This window comes from Triticum urartu, chromosome 7A (assembly GCF_056163025.1).
Source record: "Triticum urartu cultivar PI428250 chromosome 7A, HENAU_Tu73, whole genome shotgun sequence".
Classification (NCBI taxonomy): domain Eukaryota; kingdom Viridiplantae; phylum Streptophyta; class Magnoliopsida; order Poales; family Poaceae; genus Triticum; species Triticum urartu.
Window position 1 is genome coordinate 313,381,452 of NC_141879.1, and position 16,102 is coordinate 313,397,553.

The following is a 16,102-nucleotide window of genomic DNA, read 5'->3' on the forward strand; positions in this document are numbered from 1 at the left end:
GCCTGCAAGGCTTAAGTGATGTGCATTACCGAGAGGGCCCAGAGATACCTCTCCGACATTCGGAGTGACAAATCCTAATCTCGAAATACACCAACCCAAAATGTACCTTTGGAGACACCTGTAGAGCTCCTTTATAATCACCCAGTTACGTTGTGACGTTTGGTAGCACACAAAGTGTTCCTCCGGCAAACGGGAGTTGCATAATCTCATAGTCATAGGAACATGTATAAGTCATGAAGAAAGCAATAGCAACATACTAAACGATCGGGTGCTAACCTAATGAAATGGGTCATGTCAATCAGATCATTCAACTAATGATGTGATCTCGTTAATCAAATAACAACTCTTTGTCTATGGTTAGGAAACATAACCATCTTTGATTAACGAGCTAGTCAAGTAGAGGCATACTAGTGACACTCTGTTTGTCTATGTATTCACACATGTATTATGTTTCCGGTTAATACAATTCTAGCATGAATAATAAACATTTATCATGATATAAGGAAATAAATAATAACTTTATTATTGCCTCTAGGGCATATTTCCTTCAGTCTCCCACTTGCACTAGAGTCAATAATCTAGATCACATCGCCATGTGATTTAACATCAATAGTTCACATCTTTATGTGATTGGTTCACATCTCCATGTGACTAACACCCAAAGGGTTTACTAGATTCAATAATCTAGTTCACATCGCTATGTGATTAAGACCCAAAAAGTGATCATGTTTTGCTTGTGAGAGAAGTTTAGTCAACGGGTCTGTCACATTCAGATCCGCATGTATTTTGCAAATTTCTATGTCAACAATGCTCTGCATGGAGCTACTCTAGCTAATTGCTCCCACTTTCAATATGTATCCAGATTGAGACTTAGAATCATCTGGATCAGTGTCAAAACTTGCATCGACGTAACCCTTTACGACGAACCTTTTGTCACCTCCGTAATCGAGAAACATGTCCTTATTCCAGTAAGGATAATTTTGACCGCTATCCATTGATCTACTCCTAGATCACTATTGTACTCCCATGCCAATCAGTGTAGGGTATACAATAGATCTGGTACACATCATGGCATACTTTATAGAACCTATGGCTGAGGCATAGGGAATGACTTTCATTCTCTTTCTATCTTCTGCCGTGGTCGGGCTTTGAGTCTTACTTAATTTCACACCTTATGACACAGGCAAGAACTCTTTCTTTGACTGTTCCATTTTGAACTACTTCAAAATCTTGTCAAGGTATGTACTCATTGAAAAAACTTATCAAGCGTCTTGATCTATCTCTATACATCTTGATGCTCAATATGTAAGCAGCTTCTTCGAGGTCTTTCTTTGAAAAAACTCCTTTCAAACACTCCTTTATGCTTTGCAGAATAATTCTACATTATTTCCGATCAACAATATGTCATTCACATATACTTATCAGAAATGCTGTAGTGCTCCCACTCACTTTCTTGTAAATACAGGCTGCACCGCAAGTCTGTATAAAACTATATCCTTTGATCAACTTATCAAAGCGTATATTCCGACTCCGAGATGCTTGCACCAGTCCATAGATGGATCGCTGGAGCTTGCATATTTTGTTAGCACCTTTAGGATTGACAAAACCTTCTGGTTGTATCATATACAACTCTTCTTTAATAAATCTATTAAGGAATGCAGTTTTGTTTATCCATTTGCCAGATTTCATAAAACGCGGCAATTGCTAACATGATTCGGACAGACTTAAGCATAGATACGAGTGAGAAACTCTCATCGTAGTCAACACCTTGAACTTGTCGAAAACCTTTTGCGATAATTCTAGCTTTGTAGATAGTAACACTACTATCAGCGTCCGTCTTCCTCTTGAAGATCCATTTATTTTCTATGGCTTGCCGATCATCGGGCAAGTCAACCAAAGTCCATACTTTGTTCTCATACATGGATCCCATCTCAGATTTCATGGCCTCAAGCCATTTCTCGGAATTTGGGCTCATCATCGCTTCCTCATAGTTTGTAGGTTCGTCATGGTCAAGTAACATGACCTCCAGAACAGGATTACCGTACCACTTTGGTGTGGATCTCAATTTGCTTTACCTACGAGGTTCGGTAGTAACTTGATCTGAAGTTACATGATCATCATCATTAGCTTCCTCACTAATTGGTGTAGGAGTCACAGGAACAAATTTCTGTGATGAACTACTTTCCAATAAAGGAGAAGGTACAATTACCTTATCAAGTTTTCTACTTTCCTCCTACTCACTTCTTTCAAGAGAAACTCCTTCTCTGGAAAGGATCCATTCTCAGCAACGAATATCTTGCCTTCGGATCTGTGATAGAAGGTGTACCCAACATTTTATTTAGGGTATCCTATGAAGACATATTTCTCCGATTTGGGTTTAAGCTTATCAGGATGAAACCTTTTCATATAAGCATCACAACTCCAAACTTTAAGAAACGACAGCTTAGGTTTCTTGCCAAACCATAGTTCTCACGGTGTCGTCTCAACGGATTTAGATGGTGCCCTATTTAACGTGAATGCAGCTGTCTCTAATGCATAACCCCAAAACGATAGTGGTAGATCGGTAAGAGACATCATAGATCGCACTATATCTAATAAAGTACGGTTATGACGTTCGGACACACCATTACACTATGGTGTTCCAGGTGGCGTGAGTAGTGAAACTATTTCACATTGTTTTAATTGAAGGCCAAACTCGTAACTCAAATATTTTACCTCTGCGATCATATCGTAGAAACTTTTATTTTCTTGTCACGATGATTTTCCACTTCACTCTGAAATTCTTTGAACTGTTCAAATGTTTCAGACTTATGTTTCATAAAGTAGATATACCCATATCTGCTCAAATCATCTGTGAAGTTCAGAAAATAACGATACTTGTCGTGAGCCTTAACACTCATCGGACCGCATACATCAGTATGTATTATTTCCAATAAGTCAGTTGCTCGCTCCGGAGAATGGAGTCTTAGTCATCTTGCCCATGAGGCATGGTTCGCAAGCATCAAGTGATTCATAATCAAGTGATTCCAAAATCCCATCAACATGGAGTTTCTTCATGCGCTTTACACCAATATGACCTAAACGGCAGTGCTACAAATAAGTTGCACTATCATTATTAACTTTGCATCTTTTGGTTTCAATATTTATGATTATGTGTATCACTACGATCGAGATCCAACGAACTAATTTCATTGGGTGTGTAACCCTATAAGGTTTTATTCATGTAAATAGAATAACAATTATTCTCTTACTTAAATGAATAACCGTATTACAATAAACATGATCAAATCATATTCATGCTTAACGCAAACACCAAATAACACTTATTCAGGTTCAACACTAATCCCGAAAGTATAGGGAGTGTGCGATGATGATCATATCAATCTTGGAACCACTTCCAACACACATCGTCACTTCACCCTTAACTAGTCTCTGTTTATTCTGCAACTCCCATTTCGAGTTACTACTCTTAGCAACTGATCCAGTATCAAATACTGAGGGGTTGCTATAAACACTAGTAAAGTACACATCAATAACATGTATATCAAATATACTTTTGTTCACTTTGCCATCCTTCTTATCCGCCAAATACTTGGGGCAGTTCTGCTTCCAGTGACCAGTCCCTTTGTAGTAGAAGCACTTAGTCTCAGGCTTAGGACCAGACTTGGGTTTCTTCACTTGAGCAGCAACTTGCTTGCCGTTCTTCTTGAAGTTCCCCTTCTTCCCTTTGCCCTTTTCTTGAAACTAGTGGTCTTGTCAACCATCAACACTTGATGTTTTTCTTGATTTCTACCTTCGTTGATTTCAGCATCACGAAGAGCTTGGGAGTTGTTTCCGTTATCCCTTGCATATTATAGTTCATCACGAAGTTCTACTAACTTGGTGATGGTGACTAGAGAATTCTGTCAATCACTATCTTATCTGGAAGATTAACTCCCACTTGATTCAAGCGATTGTAGTACCCAGACAATCTGAGCACATGCTCACTAGTTGAGCGATTCTCCTCCATCTTTTAGCTATAGAACTTGTTGGAGACTTCGAGCCCGTTCGGAACTCATCTGGCTTCTCCAAATCCGTGCTTCTCCTGCTCCGCGCGAGGAGCCAGCCCGAACGCGCCAGCTCTAGGAAGCCAGCTCCGCGGAGACGATCCCTCTCCAGTGTAATATCACGGAGCAGCAGGAGTGCAGCTCCCAGAAACAGCGAAGTAGAAGTTTGACAAAATTACAGCAGGATTGCCACCGCCAAGTGAATAACGGTTCGCTCAATTAGAAAGACCAGTCGAACGATGCCTCGCCCCATGTTCTCCCAGCCAAACTACGCCGTGGGCTGCTGCCTTTTTCAAAGAATTGGGCCTTAAGCCCAGCACATGCAGCCCATCTTCACTTCCACGGATCTGAGAAGAATTTTCCGCAGCCGAACACACCTAGCTCCGCGAGAGAAGCTGGCAGTGAGTATGAGAAGCTGGAATCATGGATTTGGAGAAGTTAGAGGAGTTCCGAACGGGGCCTTCATATCTCTCAACTCGGGTATTTGCTTAAAATATTAACTTCAACTCCTGGAACATCTCATATGGTCCATGACGTTCAAAACGTCTTTGAAGTCCCGATTCTAAGCCATTAAGCATGGTGCACTAAACTATCAAGTAGTCATCATATTGAGCTAGCCAAACGTTCATAACGTCTACATCTGCTCCTGCAATAGGTCTGTCACCTAGCGGTGCATCAAGGACATAATTCTTCTGTGCAGCAATGAGGATAAACCTCAGATCACGGATCCAATCCGCATCATTGCTACTAACATCTTTCAACACAATTTTCTCTAGGAACATATCAAAATAAACACAGGGAAGCAACAACGCGAGCTATTGATCTACAACATAATTTGCAAAATACTACCAGGACTAAGTTCATGATAAATTTAAGTTCAATTAATCATATTACTTAAGAACTCCCACTTAGACAGACATCCCTCTAATCCTCTAAGTGATCACGTGATCCAAATCAACTAAACCATGTCCGATCATCACGTGAGATGGAGTAGTTTCATTGGTGAACATCACTATGTTGATCATATCTACTATATGATTCACGCTCGACCTTTCGGTCTCCGTGTTCCGAGGCCATATCTGTATATGTTTGGCTCGTCAAGTATAACCTGAGTATTCCGCGTGTGCAACTGTTTTGCACCCGTTGTATTTGAATGTAGAGCCTATCACACCCAATCATCACGTGGTGTCTCAGCACGAAGAACTTTCGCAACGGTGCATACTCAGGGAGAACACTTCTTGATAATTAGTGAGAGATCATCTTAAAATGCTACCGTCAAACTAAGCAAAAATAAGATGTATAAAAGATAAACATCATATGCAATCAAAATATGTGACATGATATGGCCATCATCATCTTGCTTCTTTGATCTCCATCTCCAAAGTACTGTCATGATCTATATTGTCACCGGCATGACACCATGATCTCCATCATCTTGATCTATATCAATGTGTCGTCGCGTGGTCGTCTCGCCAACTATTGCTCTTGCAACTATTGCTATCGCATAGCGATAAAGTAAAGCAATTATTTGGCGCTTGCATCTTATGCAATAAAGAGACAACCATAAGGCTTTTGCCAGTTGCCGACAACTTCAACAAAACATGATCATCTCATACAACAACTTATATCTCATCACGTCTTTGACCATATCACATCACAACATGCCTTGCAAAAACAAGTTAGACGTCCTCTACTTTGTTGTTGCAAGTTTTACGTGGCTGCTACGGGCTTAAGCAAGAACCAATCTTACCTACGCATCAAAACCACAACGATAGTTTGTCAAGTTGGTGCTGTTTTAACCTTCGCAAGGACCGGGCGTAGCCACACTTGGTTCAACTAAAGTTGGAGAAACTGTCACCCGCAAGCCACCTATGTGCAAAGCACGTCGGGAGAACCGGTCTCGCGTAAGCGTACGCGTAATGTCGGTCCGGGCCGCTTCGTCCAACAATACCGCCGAACCAAAGTATGACATGCTGGTAAGCAGTATGACTTATATCGCCCACAACTCACTTGTGTTCTACTCGTGCATATAACATCAACATATAAAACCTAGGCTCGGATGCCACTGTTGGGGAACGCAGTAATTTCAAAAAAATTCCTACGCACACGCAAGATCATGGTGATGCATAGCAACAAGAGGGGAGAGTGTTGTCTACGTACCCACGCAGACCGACTGCGGAAGCGTTGACGCAACATAGAGGAAGTAGTCGTACGTCTTCCCGATCCGACCGATCCAAGCACCGTTACTCCGGCACCTCCGAGTTCTTAGCATACTACAGCTCGATGACGATCCCCGGGCTCCGATCCAGCAAAGCGTTGGGGAGGAGTTCCGTCAGCATGACGGCGTGGTGACGATCTTGATGTTCTACTGTCGCAGGGCTTTGCCTAAGCACCGCTACAATATGATCGAGGTGGAATATGGTGGCAGGGGGCACCGCACACGGCTAAGGAACGATCTCAAGGATCAACTTGTGTGTCTAGAGGTGCCCCCTGCCCCCATATATAAAGGATCCAAGGGGGAGGGGGCGGCCGGCCAGGAGGAGGGCGCAGGAGGAGTCCTACTCCTACCGGGAGTAGGACCCCCCCAATCCTAGTTGGAATAGGATTCCCCGAGGGGGAAAGAGAGAGAGGGGGGCCGGCCACCTCTCCTTGTCCTAATAGGACTAGGGGAGGGGGGGAGGGGCGCGGCCCACCTTGGGCTGCCCCTTTTCTCCTTTCCACTAAAGCCCACTAAGGCCCATATAGCTCCCGGGGGGTTCCGGTAACCTCCCGGTACTCCGGTAAAATCTCGATTTCACCCAGAACACTTCCGATATCCAAACATAGGCTTCCAATATATCAATCTTTATGTCTCGACCATTTCGAGACTCCTCGTCATGTCCCCTATCTCATCCGGGACTCCAAACTCCTTCTATACATCAAAACTCATAAACTCATAATATAACTGTCATCGAAACCTTAAGCGTGCGGACCCTACGGTTCGAGAACAATGTAGACATGACCGAGACACGTCTCCGGTCAATAACCAATAGAGGGACCTAGATGCCCATATTGGCTCCTACATATTCTACGAAGATCTTTATCGGTCAGACCGCATAACAACATACGTTTGTTCCCTTTGTCATCGGTATGTTACTTGCCCGAGATTCGATCGTCGGTATCCAATACCTAGTTCAATCTTGTTACCGGCAAGTCTCTTTACTCGTTCCGTAATACATCATCCCGCAACTAACTCATTAGTTGCAATGCTTGCAAGGCTTAAGTGATGTGCATTACCGAGAGGGCCAAGAGATACCTCTCCGACATTCGGAGTGACAAATCCTAATCTCGAAATACGCCAACCCAACATGTACCTTTGGAGACACCTGTAGAGCTCCTTTATAATCACCCAGTTACGTTGTGACATTTGGTAGCACACAAAGTGTTCCTCCGGCAAACGGGTGTTGCATAATCTCATAGTCATAGGAACATGTATAAGTCATGAAGAAAGCAATAGCAACATACTAAATGATCGGGTGCTAAGCTAATGAAATGGGTCATGTCAATCAGATCATTCAACTAATGATGTGATCCCGTTAATCAAATAACAACTCCTTTTCTATGGTTAGGAAACATAACCATCTTTGATTAACGAGCTAGTCAAGTAGAGGCATACTAGTGACACTCTGTTTGTCTATGTATTCACACATGTATTATGTTTCCGGTTAATACAATTCTAGCATGAATAATAAACATTTATCACGATATAAGGAAATAAATAATAACTTTATTATTGCCTCTAGGGCATATTTCCTTCAAAAGGTCCCATATAATCAAAGCCCCAAACATCAAATGCTTCAATGACAAGTGAATAATTCATAGGCATTTCCTGACGCCTACCAATATTACCAATTCTTTGACATTCATCACAAGAAAATACAAACTTACGGGCATCTTTGAAAAGAGTAGGCCAATAAAAACCAGATTGTAATACCTTGTGTGCAGTTCTGTCTCCCGCATGGTGTCGTCCGTAAGCATCAGAATGACATTTCCGTAGGATTTGTTCCTGTTCATGCTCAGGTATACAACGTCTAAGAATACCATATAATCCTTTTTTATAAAGATGTGGGTCATCCCAAAAGTAATGTCTTAAGTCATAGAAGAAATTTTTTTCTTTTGTTGGTAAGTGAAACTAGGTGGTATAAATTTAGCAATGATATAATTAGCATAGTCAGCATACCAAGGAGTATTATGAGAAGCATTTATGATAGCTAGTTGTTCATCAGGGAAGCTATCATCAATAGGTAGTGGGTCATCAAGAATATTTTCTAACCTTGACAAGTTATCCGCTACGGGGTTCTCAGCTCCTTTCCTACCAGTAATATGCAAATCAAATTCTTGTAGCAAGGGACCCCACCTAATGAGTCTAGGGTTAGCATCTTTCTTTTCCATAAGATATTCTATAGCAGTATGATCAGTGTGCACAATTACTTTGGAATCAACAACGTAAGATCTGAATTTGTCGCAAGCAAACACAACTGCTAAAAATTCTTTCTCAGTGGTAGCATAATTTCTTTGGGCACTGTCTAGAGTTTTGCTAGCATAATGGATAAAATTTAATTTCTTATCAACTATTTGTCCTAGAACAGCACCAACAGCATAAGCACTAGCACCATACATAATTTCAAAAGGCAAGTTCCAATCATGTGGTTGAACAATAGGTGCAAAAGTGAAGTCTTTCTTAAGTGTTTCAAGGGCTTCTAAACAATCATCATCAAAAACAAATGGAACATCCTTTTGTAAAAGATTAATAAGACGCCTAGAAATTTTAGAGAAGTCTTTAACAAACCTCCTATAGAAACCCACATGACCGAGAAACTATGAATGCCTTTAATATCTTTAGGACATGGAATTTTCTCAATTGCATCAACTTTAGCTTTATCCACCTCAATACCTCATTCATAAATTTTATGTCCCAAGACAATGCCTTCATTAACCATAAAGTGGCACTTCTCCCAATTCAAGACCAGATTATTTTGCTCACATCTCTGCAAAACTCGATCAAGGTTGCTTAAGCAATCATCAAAAGAAGTTCTGTAAACGGAAAAATCATCCATGAAAACCTCAACAATCTTTTCACAAAAATCAGAGAATATAGCAGTCATACATCTTTGAAAGATAGAAGGTGCATTACATAAACCAAAAGGCATACATCTATAAGTATAAGTTCCAAAAGGGCAAGTAAAAGTGGTTTTCTCTTGATCAGGTTATGATACAGGTATTTGAGAGAAACCAAAATATCCATCAAGGAAACAAAAGTGTGTGTGCTTAGACAACCTTTCGAACATTTGATCAACCAAAGGCAGAGGGTAATGATCTTTTCTAGTAGCTTTATTTAATTTTCTAAACTCAATTACCATTCTATAGCCAGTCACTATTCTTTGTGGAATAAGTTCATTTTTGTCATTGGGAACAACAGTAGTACCTCCTTTCTTAGGGACACAATGAATAGGACTTACACATCTACTATTAGCTATAGGATAGATTATACCTGCTTCCAGAAGCTTTAGTATTTCATCTCTTACCACTTCTTTCATTTTAAGATTCAATCATCGTTGGTGATCACAATGGGTTTAGCATCGAAGGAGGTGGAAAGGCGCGTCGCGGCTGAGTCTATCCTCTGGCACCGTCGGACAAATGCATTTAATGTGCTGCCGACGTGCCCCTCTTGCTTTATCAGGGACGGCAGGAAGCTCATCCCAGCTGTCGCCGCCTTGCCTGGCTCCGACGCGCGTCCGAGCTAACGAGGCATTGTAGCGCCACGTTGGCTGGCTGTTGGGCTGGCGTGATGGCGGAGCCTTCACGAAGATCTGCATGCCACCACGCAGGTGCTTGTTGAGTCGGTGTGGAGGCCGCACGCTGCCACGCAGACGCCTGCCCAACTGGTTGAGCTAGCAGCTGCATGGTGTAACGCCCCGAGACCGTTGCGCCAAGTGTCTTCCAGTTATTCGTTGTTGTTTGCCTTGTCATTCTCTTGCGTGTTGCATCTTGCCATGTCATCATCCGCATTACATCATCATGTTTTCAAAACTTTCATTCGTCCGGGTCTCCCAGTTCCTTTCGTTGTCTGTTCTGATCCCAGACATACTTGCACGCGCCCGCGGCATCTCCGAGATAGTATTTTATAAGTGGCCGGAAAATGTTCTCGGAATGGGTTGAAAGTTGGTGTGCGGTCTTATTTTAGTGTAGGTAGGACTCCTTCCAAGTTTCATCACGTTCGGAGTTCGTTTGATGCCCCAATGGATAACTATAGCGACAGTATAGTCGGTCAAATCGTCAGACATTTTCGGTCTCCAGAAACTGCTGCCGGGCCCTCTCTCTCTCTTCTCCCCTCTTAGCCTCGCCACAGCCCACCTAGTCCATCCACCTACCCATCTTCACGTCCGGAGCCGTCCGATGCGATCGCACGGTCCGAAAACCCTCTCTGCACAGTGCATCGAACCCCTCGCGCGCGTCCGGGAGTTGTCCCGAACCCGACCCGGGGAATCATCACCGTTGGGTCCGGATCATCCCCAAACGTCTACAAAACATCTCTGTTTTCTTGTTTGGACTCCCTATCTATTTTTTCCAGCCGTCTGATTATGATTGGAGGGATGGATTACCCCTAATCTAACCCACATGCTATATATATATAAGGTCGCGCTATTCGTCACCCTGGGCGATGAATAGTTATTCTTCACCCCCCTCTATTTTACCATTAATACACCGTAATTTTACGTTCCGTAAGTTTTGTCTTATTTTCGATGCAAAAAGGGAACGTAAGAAAATATATAATCGCCGTAAAAAATGTTTTATGTTATGTAAAATTGCAAACGTAAAAACATAGTATAAAATACACATAAGCTGCAAATTTTCTTGTCTTATGACCTATATTTTTATTTTCTTATGTCAAATTTTACGTAGTGAATCAATAGGAATGTAACTATTTGAATTCGAAATGTAATTTAATTCTGAAATGATCGTAAGATTACCTCGGGTGAAGAATAACTTATTCTACATTCTGGGTGATGAATAGTAACACTATATATATATATATATATATTGGTCCAAAAACCATAGTCTAGGCAGCCCCTTCCATCCAATCCCTCACCTGCTGCCGCCACTCTCAATCTTGGGATCCTCCAAGATCCACTCCTCCCCAATCCCGAAGCCGCCGCCACCCGCTCTTCCTTGTTGTTTGGGAGCTTGTCCCATCGCCTCCAGATCCTTTCTTCCTCGGGTTCTTCTCTTGATCCACCCAAACCGTAGCCCTCCACATCTCGATCTCTCCCCAGTCCCTACCAACTAGCGCCACCCCTGATCCCATCGTCCACCTCCTGCAGCCGTGAGTGCCCGGGGGCCAACAGCCCGAGCACTGGCTGGCAACCGAAGCTCCATCACTAGCGACCAGGACCGACCTCCCCTGCTCCTTTCTTCTTCCCTTCCTTCTCCCTATTCGCCCTAAACTCTCCGTCTCTTTCGTCTTCACAGAAGGTCATCGTCGCCATGAACACTCGCAGGAGAGAGCCAGGGGCTCGATCCCCTGCTCATGCCCGAGCTTCTCCAACCTCTACGTCGCCCCGCTCCTCTGTATCGCCAGCCACGCGCTCCTCCCCTCGCGCAAAACCTCATCGCTGTCCGGCAGGTAACCGGACTAGGCCGCCCCTCTGCTCCCCTTCCTCCTTCCCGTTTCCTTCTCCTCCTCTCTCTCAACTCCCTCTCCGTCTCTGTACCAGGTACGAACAGGAGAGCACCCAACCCCATGGACGACCTCGAGCTCTTCCCCGATGCCAGCCTTCTCAACCACCTCGGGTCACCACCGGCAGCTTCGTCGCTGGAGACCCACCAGCAGGCCACTAGCGTCGTGTCCCGCCATCTCTAGCCTCGTGCCATTCAGGTCGTCGTCGCCGCTTGTCTCCCCTGCTTCGCCCGCTTGAACCCGCTACTGCCCGTTTTGCTCGATCGAGCAGAGCCACCGCCCGAGCTCCTCGTCACCGGGAACCTCCTTCCCCAACCCTCGGACTGCCCGGGCCCGCAGCATCCACCGCCTGCCTCCTCTCCAGCATCGTGCCAAGTCCCACGTTACCGGCGGCGTTCCCGCCGTACATCGCCTGAACCTGTTACTGCGGCTGTTCTTTAGCAACGAGCAGCAGCTCGTTCTGCCAGCGCCTTGCTTCGATCTGGAATTGGCCCAGCGCCGCGCCCGTTGGCCACCAGATCCACCGGGTGGGCCACATCGCTGCAGGCCCAGCTCACCTCGCCCGGCCTACCCTCTCATCCGACCGGCCTGCTTCCCGTCCAGCTGGGCCGAAGCCCATGGTGAGGCCACTTCCAGTGCCCCCTCCTGTACATGGTTGGTCTAGCAGAATCGGCCCATATTGTTTTTTTCCTGTTCTGTGATTTTCCTAATTTTCCAGAGACTGTTGTTTTGTAGAAAAGCCCCTAGAGTCCATGCTTTTAATAAATCACCAACCATGCATCTTTTGTAAAAACTTTATATATGAAAGATGCTTAGAATTTTGTGTAGATTCATATTGTGCAACTTTCATCTATGTTTAAAATGTTTAAAATGATGTTTGCATACATTTTCCCATATTGCCATGTAAAATGACTTAATTCATAACTATTCAACCGTAGCTCCAAATTTCATAAACTTTATATGTAAATGGGGTAGAAAAATGCCTAGTTTAACATGGTGGCTTTACTTTGCATGTTTAACAACTCTAAAATTTGGTTTAGGGCAGAACAGTACCAAATTCAAATATTGCATATGGGGACTTTCCGGAATTGTTGTTGTTGTTTCCGGCCTCATTTAAACTTGCTTAAATGTGTAGTTTACTTTTGCTTCACCTCTTGCCATGTTAATCAACATTTAATATTGTTGAGTACATAAACGGGAGATAACTAAATAAGTCATGTGGTGTTTCGTCATTATGCAACTCGTTGCATATGGACCTCCACTTAATTTGTAGGTTTGCTTGTGCACTTTGCCATGCCATGCCATGTATCATTAAACCGGACATGCATCATACTTGTTGTGCATCATGCCATGATTATGTGATGGTTGTTTACTATGTTGTTTTGCTTCTTTCCATGTTACTTCTCGCGTTAGCTTCGGTTTCGTTCCGAAGTTGTGAGGATCCGTTCATCTACATCTGTTTGTCTTCTTCATGGAATCGTTCTTCTTCCATGCGGGATCTCAGGCAAGATGACCATACCCCCGAAATCACTTCTATATTTGCTTGCTAGTTGCTCGCTCTATTGCTATGCCTATGCCACGATACCTACCACTTGATATATCATGCCTCCTATATTGCCATGTCAAACCTCTAACCCACCTTGTCCTAGCAAATCGTTGTTTGGCTATGTTACCGCTTTGCTCAGCCCCTCTTATAGCATTGCTAGTTGTAGGTGAAGATTGGAGTTTGTTCCTTGTTGGAACATGTTGATTGTTGGGATATCACAATATCTCTTATTTAAATTAATGCATATATATACTTGGTGAACGGTGGAAGGCTCGGCCTTATGCCTAGTGTTTTGTTCCACTCTTGCCGCCCTAGTTTCCATCATTCCATTATTATGTTCCTTGATTTTGCGTTCCTTACGCGGTTGGGTTATAATGGGAACCCCTTGACAGTTCGCCTTGAATAAAAATCCTCCAGCAAGGCCCAACCTTAGTTTTACCATTTGCCACCTAGCCTTTTTCCATTGGGTTCTGCAGACTCAACGGTCATCTTTATTTTAACCCCCCCGGGCCAGTGCTTCTCTAAGTGTTGGTCCAACCTGAGCAATGTCCGGCGCCCCTGGGCAACCAGGGTCTATGCCAACCCGACGTCTGGCTCATCCGGTGTGCCCTGAGAACGAGATATGTGCAGCTCCTATCGGGATTTGTTGGCACATCCGGGTGGCTTTGCTGGTCTTCTTTTACCATTGTTGAAATGTCTTACAACCGAGATTCCGAGTCTGATCGGGTCTTCCTGGAAGAAGGAATATCCTTCGTTGACCGTGAGAGCTTGTGATGGGCTAAGTTGGGACACCCCTGCAGGGTTTTGAACTTTCAAAAGCCGTGCCCGCGGTTATGGGTAGATGGGAATTTGTTAATGTCCGGTTGTAGAGAACTTGATACTTAACTTAATTAAAATGCATCAACCGCGTGTGTACCCGTGATGGTCTCTTCTCGGTGGGGTCCGGGAAGTGAACACGGTCTCGAGTTATGCTTGAACGTAAGTAGTTCTAGGATCACTTCTTGATCATAGATTCTCGAGCATGCTTTGCCTTCTCTTCTCATTCTCATTTGCGTATGTTAGCCACCATATATGCTAGTGCTTGCTGTAGCTCCACCTCACTTACCTTTTACCTACCCATAAGCTTAAATAGTCTTGATCACGAGGGTGTGAGATTGCCGAGTCCCCGTGACTCACAGATTACTTCCAAAACCAGTTGCAGGTGCCGTTGTTACCAGTGCAGATGACGCAACCGAGCTCAAGGAGGAGCTTGATGAAGATCATGTCTGTTGTGTAGTTTCATTTCCAGTTGATCAGTAGTGGAGCCTAGTCGGGGTGATTGGGGAACTAACATTAGGGGTGTTCTTCTTTTATTTTGGTTCCGTACTTGGTTGATTGTATCTGGATGATGTAATGTTATATTCATGTATTGTGTGAAGTGGCGATTGTAAGCCAACTCTGTACCTCTTTCTTATTCAGTACATGGGATGTGTAAAGATTACCCCTCTTGCGACATGCCTACAATGCGGTTATGCCTCTAAGTTGTGCTCCGACATGTGGGAGATATAGCCGCATCGTGGGTGTTACAAGTTGGTATCAGAGCCTTCCCCGACTTAGGAGCCCCCTGCTTGATTGAATCGCTGGTGTTGTTGAGTCTAGAAAAATGTTTCTAGTCTTATAGGATTATATATATATCGGAGAGTAGGATTCTTTTTACTCCTAAGTTCCTTCGTCTCTCTGGTGAGGCATCCTGACGTAGAGTTTTGACTCTTCTCTTCTCAAATTTCACTAAAAAAATTAGGATCACGCGGGTATCTTGGAATCGTTCCGATGGTTTTGTGACGAGAACATTGTTCTTGGTGCCTCCTGACATTTAGGGGTTGTGGCAGTGTCCCGGGGAGTTGAGCTCTGAGGTGTTGTCGTCACAATTTTATCGTTGCAGTTCTGGAATACCTGAGTTTCGCCGACATTGAAAATCTCTTTTATGCAGTTGTTGGTGAGATAACCTGGACGCCACCCAGTACTGGGGCGGGAGTTCGGGAGTATTGCCATAACTCATATAATGGATGCTTTTCGAAGGTTGAGGTAAATGATTTCCGAAGGTTTCTTGGTTATGTGTTGAAGGATGGATACAGCTGGATGTAGGAATTGTTAGTTTGGGTGAGATATTATGCTTCCCCTGTATCCCCAACACCTGATTGCATAATTAGAAAATTTCGTGAGTTTATAAGTGGGAATTCAAGTAGCTCTTAGGATGTCTTTACGACAGATGCATGATATGAGATTGGGGTTCGACATCTAGTGGTCCGCCTATCCACGGTTGGTTTTACAGTGGTCTCGTTGTGTCTTAAAGAGTCCTTGGCTATGCTGACTTGGGGACACTTCGTATGTCATGTGCACTGCCTTGTACATGATGGTGCTGTACTATCGAGCCCGTGTGGGCCCCACCATGAAAACTTTGGATGAAATCTCTATCATATGTTTGTTCCGGCTTATTCTGCAAGCCAATCCTTTGTTTTGTTTTGAGTTGTGGTATTCGAGTTGCTTCGAAGTCAAATGTTGATTCCATACCTTTCCTAAGTGGTGTTCTCATATTTCTATGTGAATACTAATCCTTTATGATGATCGAGATTGTCATGTCAATCCTTTTCAACCGGTGTGTCTCGCTTCAAGTGGATCCGATCATTTTCAACATCCGCAAGTTGCTTTTTCAATGGTGTTTGTTTCATTCGCCCCAAGTTGCCTTTGTTTTCCCGCCCACCCACCCTTGTTTCTTCAAGGAATCATATGTCTTAATCAACTATCCATCTTATT